Source organism: Vulpes lagopus, chromosome 23 (genome assembly GCF_018345385.1).
Source record: "Vulpes lagopus strain Blue_001 chromosome 23, ASM1834538v1, whole genome shotgun sequence".
Lineage (NCBI taxonomy): Eukaryota > Metazoa > Chordata > Mammalia > Carnivora > Canidae > Vulpes > Vulpes lagopus.
In genome coordinates this window covers 45152671-45166810 of record NC_054846.1, presented here as the reverse complement: position 1 = coordinate 45166810, position 14140 = coordinate 45152671, and the positions used below count along the sequence as shown (strand labels likewise).

Here is a 14140-nt window from a genome sequence, read left to right as displayed (position 1 = left end):
CGGGCCCGCCCCAGGCCCCGCCCCCTCGTTAGCCGGGCCCGCCCTGGCTCCGCCCCTCATTGGCCGGGGCCCGCCCCGGCCCCGCCCCCTCATTAGCCGGGCCCCACCGAGGCCGCCTCCAGCCCCGCCCCCGGGCCCTCATTAGCCGGGCCCCGTCGAGGCCGCTTCCGGCCCCGCCCCCTCATCAGCCGGGGCCCGCCGAGACCGCCCCCGAGGCCCCGCCCCCTCATTAGCCGGAAGCCCGCCCCACGCTTCTCATTAGCGGGGACCCGAGGCCGGCCCCGGCCCCCCCTTGGCCCCCACCCGCGCCGTATTAGCCGGGAGCCCCGCCCCCTCCGCGGCCCCGCCCCGCCCCACCCCCTCCCCCCGCGCTCTCCGCCCGGCGCCGGCCGCCCGGAACCCAGTCCCGGGAACTCCTCGCCTCCGCCCGCTGCCCGACGACGAGTGCCCCGCCCGGGGGGCGCCGAGGCTGTCCTGCCGTCCGGCCCGGCCCCGGCCCCGGGCATCCGCGGGCTCCCGCAGGCTCCCGGGGAGCAGCGCCCCGGCCCGGGCACTACCAGCCTCCCCTGGGCGGGCCGGCCCCCTCGGGCCTCGGGAGGGAGCCGGGGACGCTGTGCTCGCCCCGAGCCCCTCCTGCTCCTGCATTTTGCGTCTCTGCCTGGCGAATGATGAGACCTCCGGGGGGGGGGGTGCCCATCACGGCAGCGCGGCCCACCCGGCCCACCCGGCCCACCCGGCCGAGGAGGACGGAGGCCTCCGCCCCACCCGCTGGCTCCCGAGGCCGAACAAGCAAAGAAACGAGGAGGAGCTCGGGGAACGAGACCCCCATCCTCCTCGTCCAGCTGAAGATTCCGCCCTTACTCCGAGGTAACTGAAAACCCAGATCTTACAACGGGGGGGGGGGGGGCTGACTCTTAACAGGGGGAACAAGGCCCCGCAAACGGGGCAAGTCCAGCGAGCCCTGAGCCCCCGGTTGCCCCGCCTGACCGTCTTGCAGGGGGAGAGGCAATCACCGAGGTCCTACAAAGATTTCTACCAAGACCAAGCTTTAAAGGACGCGCAGTTCCGCGCCCCAGTGACCGGCCTGCACCTCCGCCACCTCGGCCCCCCCCCCCTTCCTGGGACGCGTGGGCATCCCCGAGGATCTCTACCAGGACCGGCTGCTCTTCGCTTTAACAGGAAGCCGGTCGTCAGCTCACCTGGAGAAGGGGGCGTGCGACTCGGTCTCGGAGGGCAGGTGTAGTTGAGAAAGGGATACAAATCTGGGTGAAAAAACGAAATGTTAAATCTTAAGTTAATGTTAAATCTTAAGGGCAGGTGTAGTTGAGAAAGGCATTTCATGTGGAAAAGGGATACAAATCTGGGTGAAAAAACGAAATGTTAAATCTTAAGCCATTTCCTTAAGAGAAAATATGTTCTCTAACCTGCAGGCAGGATGCAGCAGATGCATCAACTACTTTGAAACGCCTGAAAAGCAGCAGGATTTTCAAAAGCACGTGTTTTATCCTGCTTTGCCACTCAATATCCAGCCTGCAGAGTGCATGGATTATTGGAAATCTTAGGAGTGTCGGAAATCTCTCAGTGACAACCTGGCTCTTCTTTCAACAGTCACAACCAATTCACAAAAAAATAGCCACGTTTAGCCGGTTTTTTTAAAGACAATAAATTCACACACACACAAAAATGTATAGGGAATAAGTGTTCCCCGACATACCACAACTTTGGCTGTAGATATAACGAAACCCTACAAAATGTGACAAGTTATTAGAGTTTCTAAAGCAAACTAATGAAATCACTGCTTTGGGAAACCAATCTGAAAAGGCGGATTCCAACCGTGTATTCCAGCTGTCCACATCACGTGGCCCATGAGCAGCCTCTGAGAGTGGATTATCTGCTCCTCTTGGAGAGTTTTCTTGGCCTCAAGGAAAGCTCCCAATAGCTCCCAATTTTCCTTCTACCTCCCAGATCAGTCTCGCTATCCTCTACAGGTTCCTCTTCCCCCTCATCTTGTATTCACGGAGTGCTTCACTAGAGGGAAGAATCTAAGGGGATTTTAGACTGTGGAATTACAGGATTCTTACAGCTTCTGCTATTAAAAAATTTGAAAAATATTGCTCTGGATAGGAAGGAGTCCAACATAGGTTTATATGTGAATTCTTAAATTCCTGCATGGAACTGGTTCAATAAAGATCTGCAGTTAAAACCATTTTTTTTTTTAACGTCTTGGCAGCCTTGTTTTATGTTTCAGGCCAGTAATTGTAAAAAAAAAAATCTTTTTATTCTTCTCTACAGTACCACTTGGATACCTAATAAAGAATTCAAGTATTATGTGCTCCCAAACCTATCTCCCTCCCCACCCTGATCTGCTCTACCTGCAGCTCCTCTCTCACAGTTGATGGCCAATCCCACCTGTACAGTTGCTCAGGCCAAAAAGCTTGTTCCAGTATTGCCCTTAAAACAAGAGGCCCTATCCAGAGCCCTGAGCTTTAGAGGAGTTGAAATGACTTGCCTATCTGGAGTTCATACTCATTCTAGACCAACTCTAGGTACTCAGGATTCCAAATATCCTGCCTAGATGGCCCCCACTATTGCCAAGGAACGCATTCCATCAGTGTGTGCACTAGTGTAGGAGGGGGGTGGGCAGATTTTGAACGTGCAGGCTAGGATACCCATATAAATGAGCCGTATCATTCAGACGGGGATAAGGAGAGAAGGAAGGGCTGAGGATCAGCTCTCCCTCACAAGAAACATCCTTGCACTAGACTTTAAGATAAATCTGGTTTGTCAGGCGCTTACAAAGATACCTTTGTCAAGATAGGTGCACTGATCATACTTTCATTTTTACAGAGCTTTTAAATATTTAACCATTTGTGTCTCCGCTGCATTCTTGCCCCAGGACTGCAAATATTTAGAAGTATACCTGCCCTGTAGTATATCCTTTATGTATTTCTCTTAATACCCAACCCACAAATTGAGTCAGGAAATTCCAGCAGAAGCCTCCGAACTATGTGTTCTATCAGGGTCATCCCACATTCTCCAAGTCGGCTTGAATGTCATCTCAATGAGGCCTATCCTAATCACTAAAACTGCAACCACCCCATTCCCCTTAATTTTCCCCATAGTATGTATTATCTCCTAGCATCTACTGAATAGTTTATTGTGCCTATAGGTTCAGTTCCTCCTCAAAAAGGCAAGAACCATTGTTTTGATAGGTCCCAATCACCCTGTGTAATTCTTGGCACACAGTAGGAGCTCAATATATGTAGAAATGTAAACTAAATCAAAAGCCTATCAGTCATGAAAAGAAAATCCGTGTCTTCAAAGGCTGACGCATTTTTCATAATGCATCCTTTCAAAAACTTTCAAGCTGTAAGAGACCATGAAAAAACTCTCCAAACTTGCCGTACCAATATGCATTTGGTATAATATTTTAAAAGGAATAAATACTACATATGCTAGGCCTTTCTCTAGATCTTAAATGCTATATCCTATATAGATGCTATCTAAAAGAAGTCCTACAAACTTTTCCAAGCAACATGCAATTTAATATTATGAGAGGTATTTATACAAACGATCATCCTATTAGTTTCTAGTTAAGAGTAAACAAAAGGATGGAGAAACAATAGTTGAACAGAGTTGACAGCAGTTTCTCCTACCTGGCAAATAGCCAAATACTAGTTTAAAAAAGTCCTCTAATCAATACCAAAGACATTTAATAGAACTTGGTAATTATTAATAACTGTTAACTTTCATTTACGACTTGATTACATGACAAAAAACTATCAGCTTCCTAATTTGCAATACACAGTAGACTCTCAGAGCAATGATTATTAAAGACTGAACCTCTCAGCAAGGTTCAATTAATTTTCAAAAAATAGCTGAAATCCCAGTGACCTGTGAAAATGGTTGTTTACTCTGAGCAGCACATAAAGGTCCACATTCAGCCTGCAATTTAGACATCTTAGCCATTCATTTTAAAATACTGTTCGGCAGAAAAACCTTTTGAAGACTAATCTCCAAAATGCCTAGTTGAAATGGTTAAATATGAACTCTCAGATACAGATCTATCCACACTTCTTAGGTTCCTCCACCTACCTACCCGCCTTTCTCACCTCACTAGTTGATGAAGTGATGCCTCCTAGTGTCCAATGTGTAGAACACAGTGCAGAACAAGTCAGAATAGCAGAGGCTGTTTGTTGCTCTCTATTCACAGCTTTAAATAAAAACTATTACAATCCCTTTGTGGTTCAGCCGTTGCCAAGCAGCTATCGCTGCCCTTTCTGCCAATAGCCTAATTCAGGTTTTTCTCTCATTTCGTCTTGTAACAGGCTAACCACCTGAATCTCCACCATTCCATACATTACATTGCTGCCAGTTCTCTTCTTAGGATATAAAACTTAGTTACCTTTCATTGTATAGGAACGTTACAACTCCTCAGAAGTCCTACTTGCCTTTACAATTTTTTTTTTTAAAGATTTCTTTATGAGAGAGAGAGAGGCAGAGACACAGGAGGAGGTTGAAGTAGGCTCCATGCCGGGAGTCCGACACAGGACTTGATCCCGGGACTCCAGGATCACGCCCTGGGGTGAAGGCAGGCAACAGCCGAGCCACCCAGGCATCCCCTTCCTTTACAACTTACTCACCTTGCACTCAACCCTATATTAGCTTCAGTCACTTATCTGTGCACCTTTCTTCACCAATCTTTTCCAACTGTTATCAAAAGTTTTGTTTTCCAAAAGCCCAATTCAAACCTCACAACTTAGATTTCTTTTGGTGTAGTGGACTCCCCTCCCTAACCATATCCCACTACTTCTCATCTGATCAGTAGTTAACATCTTAGTGTTTTTATCATTGTACCTAGCCACATAGTGGATCATGCTAACGCTTGAGGATGGTGCTGGCAGACAGCACTTAAAGGAGTCTAAATGTTAGTTCTGGCTGAAATTGTGTTATTCAAAATAGAGAAGGCAGGCTGAAGACACTTTTTTGAAGATGTCCAACAAGTTAACGGAGTTCAGGAGCCTGGTAATGCATTAAGGTAATATTAGCTTTGAAATGACAAATGAAAGTGAGTGGATGAAACGGAGCTGGGGTCCAGCTCTCTTCTTTTTGTCGTAAATTCAGAATCAAGGAGGAGATCTATTTGAGCCGAGTAAGGCAGCCCAATGAAGGAAGGTTAGGAGGGTATGAGAATCTTGCTGGGGTGTTGTAAACAGCCCCACAAAGTACTGACACAATTTGCAGTGTCAGTAGAGAAGCATCAGGTAGTCCAGTGACCGTGACAACACTGGTGGACGGTTTTGGAGCATTACCCTGGCCGAACAGCATCCAAACCTCTGCCTTCACTACGAGCCCATGAGCCCTAGCATCCTTTCCTAAGTCCATTTCCACTCAAACCAGGTAAACGCTCCTGTTGTTCACAACTCAAACGTCTGCTAGCCACTTGGCAAGTCTCTCCACTTAAGGGACTGGATTCCAAGGAGGACTCCGTCTTCGCAGTCTTCTATTACACAGTCTGAGAAGACACAGACACTTTAATCCGATCATTATTGAAAGGCTTTTTGTTAGGCTTCAGAGGAAAGCAGCTGTGTCGAAAATGCTTCCCAAAACTCCAGGGATGAAGGAAAACAGATGGGATGATAACCTTGCTTGCGCGCGGTGAACGGCACGGTTGCTTCGGAAGAGGAATGCAGGCTGTGGGCCAAGGACGGGAGGGCAGATGTGGCGGCAGAGAACAGCACTGATGGGGGGACGGGTGCAAGAGAAGAGTGAAGGGCACAAAATGAAAGAGCTGTGTGGCAGCCTCGCCCCAAAAAAGTGCAGATTCTTTTAGCAAAGACCGAATCCAGGAAACCTCTTCACGGCAAGCTCCGACCTGCCAGCAACCCCCCAGGAACACCGAGTCTCACGGTAACAGGACAAAACTCCCCTTCAGCTCCTTAGCTGCAACTACCGGGTTTAAGTAAATCAGCGGAGTAACAAGGACCATCCCTTCACAAGTCAGACCTAGACGTTCGGCGATAGTCGTTCCTCGGGAGACCCCGTTTACACGGTCACCTCAGCCAGTCTCGGCCTGACCTGTGTACCCATTTCCAAGGACAGCAGCATGCACAGTGACGCGAAAAGCCTCCAATGAAGGACAGGACTCTGGCCAAAACTCCTTCTTTGGGCTGTATTCCCAGACCTTACTAGGGCCTGTCCACCTATTTCTGAGATACAGTTACTGCTTTGTATGTTCCAGGATACCCTTGGTCAAACCACCTTTTTCTAAACCTGAAGGTCTTCAATACATGGGACCAGCGTGTGGTCATCTTAACCTTCCTCCTCCCTCCAGCTCCTTCAGCTCTAGATGTCCAGGTCTCCCTCTGGTGCCGTAACCAGGAATCACAGGCTCTTCTTTGAAGAGGACTCGATGCTGAGTCTTTTGCGTCCTTCAGTCCAGTCCCACTGCTGCCTCAAAGCTGGCAGATGGGTAAGAGCACAGCAGCCATTCCCACCAATTAAGCAAGGGAGTGGGGGTGAGGATAGAAGCTATATGCCAAGAACAGCAAAGCAGAAGCCTTTTCGAAAACTATGAAGCTCCCAAACCAGCCCCAGAACCTACGTTTACTTACATTTAGAAGAAAACCCCTTTTAGCCCACGTTTCATTTGGTTCGTTGTTCAGCCAACGTGTATGAAAACCACAAGGGGCAGCATATCTGAAGGCTGTTTAGAATTAATCCAGATTAACTCTATGTACTCTAATATATTTGATATTCTGAAATCCCCAGCTTAATCAAAGTGTGCCTACTTAACCACTAGTGCACACAGAATTAGCTGCAAGGCAGCCCGTGAAGACTTCTCAGGGTGGGTAGGAACACAGACAGGGGCCAAACATGTGAACGGCCTACTGGCTCCAACAAGAGGCCAATGGTGAGCACGTGTTAAAGTTCTTAAAATTCTACCTTTACATACAAAGAGGAAATAATTACCATCCTCAAGTATAAAGATTAAATAAAGATTATCTCTATTATCTTAAATGGGTACATATTGGGATCTCTCAAAAATGATTAGGATCTAGAATGCTGACGCAATACAGCAGTGTTTTCCTCTGAACTCCTCACAATATATTATACCTCACCTTTAAAAATAAATCTAGGGGATCCCTGGGTGGCGCAGCGGTTTAGTGCCTGCCTTTGGCCCACGGCACGATCCTGGAGTCCCGGGATCGAGTCCCACGTCGGGCTCCCTGCGTGGAGCCTGCTTCTCCCTCTGCCTGTGTCTCTGCCTATCATGAATAAATAAGCTCTTTAAAAAAATAAAAATAAATCTATACTTGTTGGTCACCTTATACTTACCATCTAAGGTTTCTTTACTAATCAATCGACATTTTTATGATTATGAATGACCTAATTATGTGTACATTTAAGAATCTCAATCGTCAAAAAAAATTAAAAAAAAAAATAATCTCAATCGTCCACAATAGTCAAACGATAAAGATTCTAATACGATAAAGTAAAAACACTCATTCTCCATTAACAGGCATACAACGTATAATTTAAACTCTGTAGGTTCTGGTCATTTTGAAAAACTGTTATTAAAAAAAAAATGTTGCAGCCAACTTTTCATAAAAATAAAAAAATTGTGGCCATTTTAAGAATTCAGTTCCTCATCCAAAATCTTATCATTCCTCCAGGAAGACATAGTCCCCTTCCAGAAGTAAACCTGGGTAGGTTTGTGACTATAACCAAAATAATATAGAAGTGAGGACTTCCCAGGTTAGGTGATAAAAAGGATGCAACTTTTACCTAAGGCTTGGAACCCGGCTCCTCTACTCTAAGGCCGTATCTAGGTAAGCATCGGCTACATCTCAGCCGAGGTCTCATCCAACATCAACCACCTCCTGTGCATGAAAGCCTTCAGAGGATTCCAGTCCCTGCCTTTCAAAGGCTGCCCCTTGTGCGGCTCAGTACAACAGAAATGAACTATAACCAAATCAACAAAACAAATCTTGTCCATGTTCTGAGAAAGGTTTTGTTATTCAGTACTAAGTAACTGCGACTATGGATACTTTCCAGGATTTCACAGAACCACTGGGTTTTACAGAGTATGCACAATCGAGCTTTGGTTTATGATTTCCTCAATATAAGCCAAGCGTATGTAGGAATTTGACGACAAAAGACTTTAGAGCATCTTGGTGGGCTCAGGAGACTGAACTACTGAGAATCCATCATTTTATCTTGCCACATGACCTCAGGAGAATGACCCGGTACGGCCAGGTAAGTCCTAATTGATCTACACGTACAAAAATTTGCTCTCCACCTCTATCTTCCAGGCCCAGTATTACAAGTTAGGAAATCCGACAGTGAGCATGCATCCCGAGCTACTTCTTAAACTGGCAGAACCAGTTCAAAACTGAAGGACCAGAGTAGGTATTAGATCAGTGAAACAGGGCAGCTGGGTGGCTCGGCTTTTTAGTGCCACCTTCAGCCCAGGGATTGAGTCCCATGTAGGGCTCCCTGCATGGAGCCTGCTTCTCTGCCTCTCTCTCTCATGAATAAATAAAATCTTTAAAATAAATAAATGAATCCATGAAAAAGAGGATCTGTGTTAAGTGAGACATGCACAAAAGACCAGTAGCAGGAAGGTGAAAGAAAAGGCAGCCACGCAGAACTCAAACAGCACAAATGCAGATTAGACAGGGTGGGTTGTTGATACTCAGGTTGCTCTCAAGATTGCAGGCCTGCTCACCAAGCCAACCGAACAGCAAAAAGGCCAGATCCAGCTTCTGGTTTTGAAACTTAAATCAACTAGCCTAATCCGAGTCTAGAAAATCACATCTGATTCCAAAACAGACACCCGCTCTCATCGTCCACCTCTTGGTTATCTATCTGTCACAATGTCCGGAGCTCCAAATAAAAGTTAGGAATGGAGAAGATGGGCTTAACAACAACTTGGGCGTTTTGGAGCATTCATGTCTAAAGACTATCACACTTCATTTAATTTTACTCTAGATCATTCCTGGATAGGAGTCAGGGCCAAAACTTAGTATAAGAAAATGTATTTAAAAAATAGATAATGAGATTTTTAAAAACTAGCTAGCTGACTTTAGAGAACAAATTATTCTTTTCCATTTTAGTTTTACATCAAAACCTTTTGAAATGGGGTAAATGGTTTATATTCTCAGCCTTAGTCTGTTCTTTTGTACAACAAATAGGACACCCCTTTAGCCAAGAGACATTTTACCTTTAGAAACACAACAACAAAAAAACCAACTAGTTTTAAAATTAACTGCAAAAATCAATTTAAAAGAGGATTCTAACCGCAAGTTCTGGATTTTGTTTAGGAAGTTTACTATATGCTCATTATTTATGTATCAGGTTGTAAGCACTAGAAGCATTAATGTGTTCTCACTAGTGCTCACCACAATCTACACCAAACAAGGAGGTTGAATGAACAGTGGCAGGTGAACCCCAGAACCTGTATTTAACCATTCTACCACCAAATGCGTTAACGGTTTTATTCCCACATGCATTTAAAAAATGCTAGTTCATCACTTGTTTAGGGACTATACAACTTTTCCATTTTTATCCATGGTTTTAAATTCCTATATAGAGCAACCTCATTCACAATTCTCATTCCTAATGAACAAATACGGACTGGAGGAAGGCTGGGAAAAAGTCCTACTGTGTTGGATTAACTTGGAGGCATTCAGTGTGTATTCAGTTTTTAATCTATGTTCACTGGTGCACACAAATTTGATTGCACAACATTGCTTGTACTGATTCTGTAAGAATGTCTTCATAATGAGGAAAAAACAGCATTTAAAGGATAAAAGGACATGATGCCTGCAACTCTGTCAAATAGTTTAGAAAAAAACGTGTCTAAATGTATGCTTCAGAATACACAGCTATACTTAGCAAAACCCAACACACTGTGATGTAAGAATACACAAGAATTCTTTCAACTGTATTTTCACAGTTAAGAGTATCTATCATGTCTTAGTTTAAAAATTGCCTTCATGGGAGGGTCATCTTCACTTGAAATACTCTGAACAGATGGTTTTTAGTGTTTTAAACCCTTTAAAACGACTTCTGTGGCTACGTCTTCCATGGCTTGGCCCCAAGCTTGTATCTCCATCCATTTATCAACACCTTGAATGTGTCCGAGATTGTCCTACCTCAGGATTTTCAGGGTTTTCTCCAGACCTTCACTTGAACTGCTCTCCACTCAAAGGATCCATCTTTGGATCTACACAAATTCCTACCCCTCTTTGAAATTCTAGCTAAAAAGCTGTCACCTGTTTTTGAGTCTTCTTGGTAGCAACTACTTTACCACTCCATGAAAAACTTTTCAGAGCCACAATTACCTAACTTCATTATGAATAACAAAATTAAGATTATCAATATCACTAACTCTTGATATGAGATCTGTCAATTTCTGGCACTTTCGATTACTCATCCCCAGTTCTTTCTTAGTTTTTAAGCTTAAACTACACAAGGAACTAAAAACTCCATTCATCTTAAGCAACATTTTCTCCTTTCAAAATAAAACTCAGAACAAGTAAGAGATCTGCAAAAGCTACAAACTCTCAATTTCTTAGTTTTCTCAATATGAAAATTAAGCAACTGAATTAATGACTTATTTCCTGCTGGCAATTTATTATTTCTAAATTGTTATACTCCATTTCTCACCTATTTTTACATGTAAGATAATTACTCAATACCTTCATTTTTTTAACTGAAAAACCTACAAGTACAGAATGTTAAATGGAAGAAACACAAGATACAAAGTACATAGTATTTTTTGAAAATATAATTAATACATCAATTAAAATTTTCTCATGGATAAACATTCATCCTTAAAATAATTTCACACTCCAACAATGATATTTCCATTTCTCAGAAGTCACATAAGTGATCCCTAATTAGTCCACGAACTTGGTTTTTTAATCCAAGTTATATTCTGATATCTGGATTTTTAAACCAGTATACAAAATCACTACTATACATCTGTAAGTTAATCTCATCATTATCGTTTATATTTACTTTTCAGCTATTAGACTTAGTGCTTTAAGTAGCAAATTACCTAAGTTATGAACACATATTTTCAAAACAAAATCCAGTTCACAATTACCAAGAATATATACAGTGCAGGAAGATTAAAAAAACAAACAAACAAAAAAAACCCACTAAAGTAGCATAGGATTTCTCGTTCCTAAGATTCCTATTAAGAACATATACTTCTCCTAAACTACCCATTTATTCTGTACATTTAAAATAACATTTGGCTGGACTCAAATAGTCAAAAAATATAAAGGCTAAAATTTTTCTAAGACTAACCTGTAAAAATGGACTCAAATTCTAAACCAAGCCCTGAAACCAAGCATTCAAAGAATGTCTGAATATTAGTTTAATATTTCTGCATTGTACGATCAGGTTTTCACAAACAGTAATTTAAAGTTTATTTTTAGTAAGGGTAATGGCCTACAACTCAGATAAACCCCAAAATTTGTACTGCCTTACAAGCGGCAGTCATATGAACAGTAATTCAGTTATCTTACAGGTCTAAGTATACACCAATCAGTATCATTAACCTATTACAGAATAATGAAAATATTCCTATCAAAGCTAATGTCTCCCTTCCAGGTTTGTTTTTATTAAATGAGCTAAAAACTGAATAGTAGAATCCCATTTTTCTTAAGTGTTACTCTGTAAGCCAGGTCCACACACTTCAGGTATTTTTATGTCACAGAAATACTAATACTATTTCAGTGAACTCTATAAAAGAATTCTGAAAAATTACATAAATTTAACTTTCAGACATCCGCGTTAAATCAAAAACCTAAGTGATTTATAAAACTGTTGGTTGTTTACTTACCATATCTGAAAGACCATAAAATGACAGAAAAAAATTTCAAAGTATTTGCTTATATAGGTGATTATGAGATTTTGCCATTTCTAGAAAGAAAAAATAGAACTTCTTGGTAATCTGTGCCTCAGCAGGGGAAACTATAAACTGGAAATGTAAAGACAAAATTCAAAGTGTCTCAAAAATGTCTAAAGTTAACTCAGAGTAAAAATCTTTGTCTTCCAGTAACAAACTCCATTTTGCAGGGCTTGGGAGGTCGCTTTTAAAATTATACAAATTCACAAGCCATTCTTGCCTAAGCACAGAATAGCCTACTTCTAAACATCTCTACTCTTCTGCTCTTCAAAAAAAAAAAAAAGTATATAGATACAAATATATTCATATTTTTAAAAAACCACCCAAAATATCACCAGTACATTTTATAAAATTAAATGCAAATTTTATTAAGGATTTCAAATTACATATTTCAATTTCTAGAATGGAATAGAACCATTTTGGAACTGGAGAGATGGCATAGATAAACACTAATATCCTTGCAATGCCACATTTATTAAGAAAACAATTCCTCTGCAAACCACATCCCCTTTATATAACAAGATGAAATAGTATCTGCCCCCTTCACTTTGGCAATAGCTAGTACCTAAAGGAATGAGAAAAAAAAATAGGGGTTCTGCTACTTAAGTTCATTAAAAATGGGATTCTATCTTGAGATTAAAATTTTTTCAGTTTAGAAAAGGCTGTGATCAAATGAGCTATGGGTACAAAAACAAAAATCAGCAAAGAAGGTCTAATCAGAGCAACCAAAAACAGTTTGAAAATAAAGAGGAAAAACATAATGTTTTTCATGGCATTTTTTTCCTACAAACTATCACAACTGGTTAAGGATTTCCAGTAGTTAATTAAAATCTCAGGAGAGGAATGAATAGTATTATACAAATAACAAGATGTGTTCACATTCCAAGATCTTAATACTAAGTTTTCAAAAAGGAAACTATCGCTTCTAAAAACAATATAAGTTTATTAAGAGCAGGAACTCTAGGCTGTCCTCTAATTATCTAATCCATTTAGTCTCCCCTCACTGTCACAAAGCTTATAAGCTTATCACGAAAATTAACAGTAATTAGCCTGAGGTATTTTAAATGTGGCTCTACAGTCTCAAATTTAATGGCATTTCCCCCTAAAAATGGTCTTCTTCCTACTTAGTCCCATGATCTCTGTAGTATTTTACTACAATATGGTCGTAACTAAAATACCTAAAAACAATCCTTGGACCTTTTCAAAGAATTGCTCATCTATCAGTTTCTATTGAGATAGGAGCCACACGAAGATCTGCAAGAGTGTTACCTGACCAGATCCAGAATAGAGGTACTTAAACCTTTGTTTTCCAGTTGAATTATCAAACCCTAGTATGAATAAAATGCTGAATATCATACTTGTGGTACAAATAGGTCCAAATTTTTGAGCTTTTAATGAGATCGAGAAACATTTCATAAAATTTAACTTAATATGCCTTAACATATCTGTGAGGTAGTTAGGTAAACAGTACTACCCATTTTAATACATAGTAAACAGAAGCATGGGTAAATGACATACTCATCCTTTAAAAGCAGTTTAAGAATCGAATTAACCATAGAGGCTTGGGGCCTTCTCTCTAGTTCTAATCAACGGAAATGAAATTTTAACCTTTCTAATTTTTCTTTTAAAAAAACAGTACAACATTTATCATTTAAGATTTTGTCTTTTTTATACTTTCTTAATTAGCAGATGTAGTACCTCTCCCAAAGCTGACACTCTTTTCTTCCATAATAGGGTAAATTGGGTACAATGCTTAATTCAAGCTAGGCCTCTGCTTCTACCTGAATTAGTACAAAATTAAGACATTCTCTTTTGAGAACTAAAATTATATTTGACATTTTTATTTTAGGCTGCAAAAACAAAAACAAGCAAACAAACAGTAACAACAAAAAACTCGAAATAGGCTTGTCAAATGATGTAAATTCATCCTTTCCAGGGAAGCAGAAGGTAGACCCTACCATAAAGAAAAGATGCTTAGTTAATGGAAGTTATTAAATTTAAAAGTACAGTTAAAATAATGAGGCTTAACTTCTGAAAATAGGTTTTATTCACCTCCCTATAGTAATATCCACACTATGAGTTAGGTTTCTTTACTATTATTTCCTTATTAGGTTTCTAACTATGTCACCTAAAATACAAAATTCCATTAATAATCTAGTTATCAGTTGTGGTCTTACTGGAAATTCTTAACCATATATTTGTCTCAACAAGTTT

General features: G+C 41.5%; 1 protein-coding gene across 4 annotated transcripts in view; it reads right to left on the bottom strand.

Annotated features, from left to right (window-relative positions):
* Positions 1–12273: 12273 nt before the first annotated feature.
* The window catches only part of NAP1L1 (nucleosome assembly protein 1 like 1), a 34497-nt gene continuing 32630 nt past the window's right edge, over positions 12274–14140 (bottom strand). For all 4 annotated transcript variants that reach the window (XM_041738128.1, XM_041738130.1, XM_041738129.1 and 1 more), the window contains one exon: positions 12274–13880. The gene's annotated coding sequence lies outside the window, so the exon portion shown is untranslated. The remainder of the gene's footprint in view (positions 13881–14140) is intronic.